This window comes from Triticum urartu, chromosome 2A, assembly GCF_056163025.1.
Source record: "Triticum urartu cultivar PI428250 chromosome 2A, HENAU_Tu73, whole genome shotgun sequence".
NCBI classification, from domain to species: domain Eukaryota; kingdom Viridiplantae; phylum Streptophyta; class Magnoliopsida; order Poales; family Poaceae; genus Triticum; species Triticum urartu.
The window spans coordinates 50159239-50167411 of NC_141874.1; the positions used below are offsets into that span (position 1 = coordinate 50159239).

The window sequence follows — 8173 nt, forward strand, 5'->3', positions numbered from 1 at the left end:
CTACACACGGGTTTTGCCCTTACTTTTCGAGCTTGCTCAGTTTTGCCCTTACTTTTTCCATCGAGGTCTGATACGTCTCCAACGTATCTATAATTTTTGATTGCTCCATACTATTATATTATCTGTTTTGGATGTTAATGAGCTTTATTTTACACTTTTATATCATTTTTGGGACTAACCTATTAAACGGAGGCCCAGCCCAAATTGTTGTTTTTTGCCTATTTTAGTGTTTCACAGAAAAGGAATATCAAATGAAGTCCAAACGGAATGAAACCTTCAGAAATGTGATTTTCTCAACAAACGTGATCCAGGAGACTTGGAGTGGGCGTCAAGAAACAATCAAGGAGGCCACGAGGCAGGGTGCGCGCCTACCCCCCTGGGCGCGCCCTCCACCATCGTGGGGCCCTTGTTGCTCCTCCGATCTACTTCTTCCTCCTATATAAGTCCACGTACCCCGCAAACATCCAGGAGCACCACAAAAACCTAATTCCACCGCTGCAACCTTCTGTACCTGAGAGATCCCATCTTGGGGCCTTTTTCGGAGCTCTGCTGGAGGGGGCATTGATCACAGAGGGCCTCTACATCAACTCCATGGCCTCTCCGGTGATGTGTGAGTAGTTTACTTCAGACCTTCAGGTCCATAGCTAGTAGCTAGATGGCTTCTTCTCTCTCTTTGGATCTCAATACAAAGTTCTCCTCGATTCTCTTGGAGATCTATTCAATGTAATCTTCTTTTGTGGTGTGTTTGTCGAGATCCGATGAATTGTGGGTTTATGATCCAGATTATCTATGAACAATATTTGATTCTTCTCTGAAAATTATTTTATGTATGATTTGTTTATCTTTGCAAGTCTCTTCGAATTATCAATTTGGTTTGGCCTACTAGATTTATCTTTCTTGCAATGGGAGAAGTGCTTAGCTTTGGGTTCAATCTTGCGGTGCCTGATCCCAGTGACAGTAGGGGAAATGACATGTATTGTATTGTTGCCATCGAGGATAAAAATATGAGGTTTATATCATATTGCATGAGTTTATCCCTCTACATCATGTCATCTTGCTTAAGGCGTTACTCTGTTCTTATGAACTTAATACTCTAGATGCATGCTGGATAGCGGTCGATGTGTGGAGTAATAGTAGTAGATGCAGAATTGTTTTGGTCTACTTGTCATGGACGTGATGCCTATATACATGATCATGCCTGGATATTCTCATAATTATTCGCTTTTCTATCAATTGCTCGACAGTAATTTGTTTACCCACCGTAATACTTATGCTATCTTGAGAGAAGCCACTAGTGAAACCTATGGCCCCTAGGTCTATTTTCCATCACACAAGTTTCCAGTCTATTTTATTTTGCAATATTTACTTTCAATCTATATCATAAAAATACCAGAAGTATTTATCTTATTATTATTATCTCTATCAGATCTCACTCTTGCAAGTGGCCGTGAAGGGATTGACAACCCCTTTATCGCGTTGGTCGCGAGGTTCTTATTTGTTTGTGTAGGTACGAGGTGACTCGCGCGTGGTCTCCTACTGGATTGATACCTTGGTTCTCAAAAACTGAGGGAAATACTTACGCTGCTTTACTGCATCATCCTTTCCTCTTCAAGGGAAAACCAACGCAGTGCTCAAGAGGTAGCAAGGTCCCTCGAATGCCCTTCGACCATTTGACCAAAACTTTGAAAATTCATAACTAATTCATATGAACTCAGAAAAATGCAAATAAGATATCAAAATGTTCAGATAAACATTACCTTTATGTGCATATCATTTGCATTCAGGAAAAAAGCACCCTTTAAAATACCTTAGGTAATTCATGTTATTAACATTGTTAAAAATAAAAAGGGTATAAACAATATTTTTTTCATGAATGAAAATTACATGCAATGTAGGTGATGTTTTCTGAAGATCCTGTTATCTTACTTGGATTTTTCTGTGTTCGTATCAACTTGTTATGAAGTTTACAAATAATGGTCAAAGTCGTTAGAACATTCTTAATAAGATGATATGAACTCAGAAAAATACAAATAAGATATCTGGATGTTCAGAAAACATCACCTACATTTACCTCGGCGAGACAGGAGGGGCTGGGTGCAGAGCTCGGGTATAAGAGGGAGGGGTGAGCTCACATTGAAAGGCATCTTTGCCCTTGGGGCAATGACGCAGCTAGTGAGGTAATACCGAGGCGCGTCAATTGCTGGTTGAAAACTATTTCCAAACCCCCTCTTTGGCCCTCCCTTTGTGATGGGCCATTGAGAATTTCTAAAAGGGCTCCCTCTCCTTCGGACGAGGGTAAAGCCCTACAATACTCGAATTCAAATCCTTTTTAGCTACCAATTTTGTTCTTACTCTGGCAGTTCCCTGGCCTGGTGTGTCGACCAGCTTTGATGAGTTTGTGGCTGGCTGGTCTTCTTCTTTCAATGTAACCACAACAGTTCATCTGCTGTTCTAAGGAAAAAGAGTCTTGACACAACTATTCATACTATGCGGAGATTGTGACGGCAAATACTGGAGCACCTTATTAGCACTCTCACAACTGACTGACATATACGTACAATGGTACACTTCCGCAAAGGCATCCTTCTCTTTCTCTGACCTGTCGACTTCAGGTCTTCCTTCTTCAGGGAGTCTGCTGAAACGCTGGCAATCCTGACCTGTTTCAACCAATGAATGCTGCTGTAGGTGCTTGTTACTGAAATCATTCAGCTTTACAATTGCAGTTCATAGTTGTACGCTGTCTGTCAGCATTCAGCTTGATGTTTCAGAGATACGCTTACTGGCTACTGCCTTATGGTTCTTGTTACTAATGTCATCGAACTTATGCCTTCCAGCTTAATAGTAAGTTATTGATGTGCCAAATTAGTTTTCATTCATACCCGTTCGTAAGCCATTGCAGCTCAAATGAACACTCAATATTTGAAAGTGCAACTTTCTGCCAGCCACCAAACTTGCACTAATTGTCACATCCCTAGTTCTGGCTTGACCTAGACAAGCTAGTCAGTTGTGCATCATGTTCAAATTCCATTTAAATTTTAAATGGGAATTGTGAAACCCTCAGAATCATTTATGAAAATGACCCAAGTAAAAGTTGCTCCAAAAAGGTCCAAGAAAATGTTCATGTTGCTCTTTGAAAATATTGGTCAGAGGTAAAATTCAAACCAACATTTTCAGGAGCTCATAAGTATTTATCTTGGGCATTTGGAATTAATGCAGTAATTATTTGCTTTGGATATATATTGTTATATATATAATATTGTCCAAAAATTATGCCAGTAGTTGAGGAGCTCAGGAATAATACCACTAACCCCTGCAAAAATTGGCATAAGTAAATAAAATGATTTAGTATTTTTACTAAATCAAAACAAATGTCAGAAAAATAGAAAAGAAAAACAAAAGGGAAATACTTACCTGCAGCCTGGCAGCCCGGTGACCCATCAGGCCGGCCCAGCTGACTGGCACTGCCAGTCGTCCTCCTCCTCGAGCCAGAAGGACGAGCACGCGCGCGCGCCCGAGAGCGCCACGCCACCAGGGCGTCTGCCTGTGTCCCTAGGCCAGCTCGACACCGCGGCCGACCTCCTTGGTGCCGTCCCGATCGCTCTGACTCCCCCTCACTCTCCCCATGTCCATCCCCCTCCTCTGATCTCTCTGCGCAGCACCACCGGACACCACCATCGCCGCAGCTCGCCGCTGCCGCGGCCACGGCCATCTCCTCACCCCTCTGTCGTGTCCACCAGCACCGCCGTTGAGCTCCGCCTCCCCAAGCCGAAGGAATTGAGCCCGGATGCCCTGCATCGCCTCCACACCATCGTCTTCAACCTCGGGTTGACTGAGATCGCCATCGCCCGTACGTCGCCATCAGGCCGCCCCCGAGCTCACCGTCTCCTTCATACGAACCGCCGTGAGCCCCTGCCTCTTTCCCCTCTCCCCCCATGCTCTTCTCCTCGACATAGCCGCTGCTTCGTCGACGACCGAATCACGCCGGTGACGATGATGATCATGGAGCCCCGAAGATGAAGATCAAAAGGAGCAATATGATATTGCCAATATCATGTCACTATTATTTGATTGCATGTGATGTTTATCATGTTTTTGCATCTTGTTTACTTAGAACGACGGTAGTAAATAAGATGATCCCTCATTAAAATTTCAAGAAAGTGTTCCCCCTAACTGTGCACCATTGTGAAAGTTCGTCGTTTCGAAGCACCACGTGATGATCGGGTGTATAGATTCTTACGTTCGAATACAACGGGTGTTGACGAGCCTAGCATGTACAGACATGGCCTCGGAATACATGCGAAACACTTAGGTTAACTTGACGAGCCTAGCATGTACAGACATGGCCTCGGAACACAAGAGACCGAAAGGTCGAGCATGAGTCGTATGGTAGATACGATCAACATGAACATGTTCACCGATGTTGACTAGTCCGTCTCACGTGATGATCGGACACGGCCTAGTTGACTCGGATCATGTAATCACTTAGATGACTGGAGGGATGTCTATCTAAGTGGGAGTTCATAAGATGAACTTAATTATCCTGAACATAGTCAAAAGGTCTTCGCAAATTATGTCGTGGCTCACGTTTCTATTCTACTATTTAGATATGTTCCTAGAGAAAATTTAGTTGAAAGTTGATAGTAGCAATTATGCGGACTAGGTCTGTAAACTGAGGATTGTCCTCATTGCTTCATAGAAGGCTTATGTCCTTAATGCACCGCTCAGTGTGCTGAACCTCGAACGTCATCTGTGGATGTTGCGAACATCTGACATACACGTTTCGATGACTACATGATAGTTCAGTGCGTAATGCTAAATGGTTTAGAATTGAGGCACCAAAGATGGTTTTTGAAACATCGCAGAACATATGAGATGTTCCAAGGACTGAAATTGGGATTTCAGGCTCGTGCACGTCAAGAGGTATAAGACCTCCGACGATTTTCTTAGCCTGCAAACTAAGGGAGAAAAGCTCAATTGTTGAGCTTGTGCTCAGATTGTCTGAGTACAACAATCGCTTGAATCAAGTGGGAGTTGATCTTCCAAATGAAATAGTGGTAGTTCTCCGAAGTCATTACCACCAAGCTGCTAGAGCTTCGTGATGAACTATGATATATCAGGGACATATATGATGATCCTTGAGATATTCGCGATGTTTGACACCACAAAAGTAGAGATCAAGAAGGAGCATCAATTGTTGATGGTTGGTGAAACCACTAGTTTCAAGAAGGGCAAGGGCAAGAAGGGGTACTTCATGAAACGGCAATTCAGCTGCTGCTCTAGTGAAGAAACCCAAGGTTGAACCCAAACCCGAGACTAAGTGCTTCTGTAATAAGGGGAACAGCCACTGGAGCAGAATTACCCTAGATACTTGGTAGATGAGAAGACTAGCAAGGTCGATAGAAGTATATTGGATATACATTGTATTGATGTGTACTTTACTAGTACTCCTAGTAGCACCAGGGTATTAGATACCGGTTCGGTTGCTAAGTGTTAGTAACTCGAAATAAAAGCTACAGAATAAACGGAGACTAGCTAAAGGTGAGATGACGATATGTGTTGGAAGTGTTTCCAATGTTGATATGATCAAGCATGGCACGCTCCCTCTACCATCGAGATTGGTGTTTGCGTTGAGCATAGACATTATTGGGTTATGTCTATCGCAATACGGTTATTCATTTAAGGAGAATAATGGTTACTCTGTTTATTTGAATAATACCTTCAATGGTCTTACACCTAAAATGAATGGTTTGTTGAATCTCGATCGTAGATGATACACATGTTCATGCCAAAAGATATAAGATAGTAATGGTAGTACCACCTACTTGTGGCACTGCCACGTAAGTCATATCGGTATAAAACGCATGAAGAAGCTCCATGTTGATGGATCTTTGGGCTCACTCGTTTTGAAAAGTTTGAGACATGTGAACCATGTATATTGGTGTATATGCATGGAGAAACTCCATGCAAATGGACCGTTTGGACTCACTTGATTTTGAATCACTTGAGACATGCAAATCATACCACATGGGCAAGATGACTGAAAGCCTCGGTTTCAGTAAAATGAAACTAGAAAGCAACTTGTTGGAAGTAATACATTTTGATGTGTGCAGTCCATTGAGTGCTGAGGCATGTAGTGGATATCGTTATGTTCTTACTTCACAGATGATTTGAGTAGATGTTGAGTATATTTACTTGATGAATCACGAGTCTGAATTATTGAAAGGTTCAAGTAATTTCAGGGTGAAGTTGAAAGATCATCGTGACAAGAGGATAAAATATCTATGATATGATCATAGAGATGAATATCTGAATTACGAGTTTGGCACAGAATTAAGACATTGTGGAAATTGTTTCACAACTAATACAACCTGGAACACCATAGTGTGATGGTGTGTCCGAACACCATAACTGCACCCTATTGGATATGATGCATACCATGATGTCTCTTATCGAATTACCACGATAGTTTATGGGTTAGGCATTAGAGACAACCACATTCACTTTAAATAGGGCACCACGTAATTCCGATGAGATGACACCGTATGAACTATGGTTTAGAGAAACCTAAGCTGTCATTTCTTACAAGTTTGGGGCTGCGACGCTTATGTGGAAAAGTTTCAGGCTGATAAGCTCGAACCCAAAGCGGATAAATGCATCTTCATAGGACACCCAAAACAGTTGGGTATGCCTCCTGTCTCAGATCCGAAAGCAATAAGGGATTGTTTCTGGAATCGGGTCCTTTCTCGAGGAAAAGTTTCTCTCGAAAGAATTGAGTGGGAGGATGGTGGATTCTTGATGAGGTTATTAAACCGTCTCTTCAACTAGTGTGTGGCAGGGCACAGGAAGTTGTTCCTGTGGCATCTACACCAATTGAAGTGGAAGCTTATGATAGTGATCATGAAACTTCAGATCAAGTCACTCCCAAACCTCGTAGGACGACAAGGATGCGTACTACTTCAGAGTGGTACATAATCCTGTCTTGGAAGTCATGTTGCTAGACAACAATGAACCTACGAGCTATGGAGAAGCGGTGGTGGACCTGGATTCCGATAAATGGCTCGAGGCCATAAATCCGAGAGAGGATCCATGTATGAAAACAAAGTGTAGACTTTGGCAGAACAGCTCGATGGTCGTAAGGTTGTTGAGTGCAGATGGATTTTAGAAGTAAGACGGACAATGATGGTAAATGTCACCATTAAGAAAGCTCGACTTGTCGTTAAGATGTTTTCCGACAAGTTCAAGGAGTTGACTACGATAAGACTTTCTCACTCGTAGCGATGCTAAGAGTCTGTTGGAATTATATTAGCGATTACTGCATTATTTATGAAATCTTGCAGATAGGATGTCAAAACATTGTTTCCTCGACGTTTTCTTTTTGAGGAAAGGTTGTATGTGATACAAACCGGAAGGTTTTGTTAATCCTAAAAGATGCTAATAAGTATGCAAAGCTCCAGCAATCCTTCTAAGGACTAGAGTAAGCATCTCAGAGTTGGAATGTATGCTTTGATAAGATGATCAAAGTTTTGGCTGTATAAAAAGTTTATGAGAAACTTGTATTTCCAAAGAAGTGAGTGGGAGCACTATAGAATTTCTGATGAATATATGTTGTTGACATATTGCTGATCAGAAATGACGTAGAATTTCTGGAAAGCATATAGGGTTATTTGGAAAGTGTTTTTCAATGGAAAGCCTGGATTAAGCTACTTGAACATTGAGCATCAAGATCTATAAGGATAGATCAAAACCCTTAATGGTACTTTCAAATGAGCACATACCTTGACATGATCTTGAAGGTGTTCAAGATGGATCAGTCAAAGAAGGAGTTCTTGCCTGAGTTGTAAGGTATGAAGTTAAGACTTAAAGCTCGACCACGGCAGAAGAAAGAGAAAGGACGAATGTCGTCCCCTATGCTTTTGTCATAGGCTCTATACGGTATGCCATGCTGAGTACCGCACCTGATGTGTGCCTTGCCACATATCTGGCAAGAGGGTACAAAGGTAATCTAGGAGTAGATCACCAGATAGCGGTCTAAATTATCCTTAGAGGAATAAGGATATGTTTCTCGGTTATGGAGGTGATAAAGAGTTCGACGTAAAGAGTTACGTCGATGCAAGCTTAACACCTATCCGGATAGCTCTGAGTAGAGATACCGGATACGTATAATGGAGCAACA

General features: G+C 42.2%; 1 pseudogene; it reads left to right on the forward strand.

Moving 5' to 3' along the window:
- Window positions 1-2142: 2142 nt before the first annotated feature.
- Window positions 2143-2303, forward strand: LOC125541967 (U4 spliceosomal RNA; annotated as a pseudogene).
- The last annotated feature ends 5870 nt before the right edge of the window (window positions 2304-8173 follow it).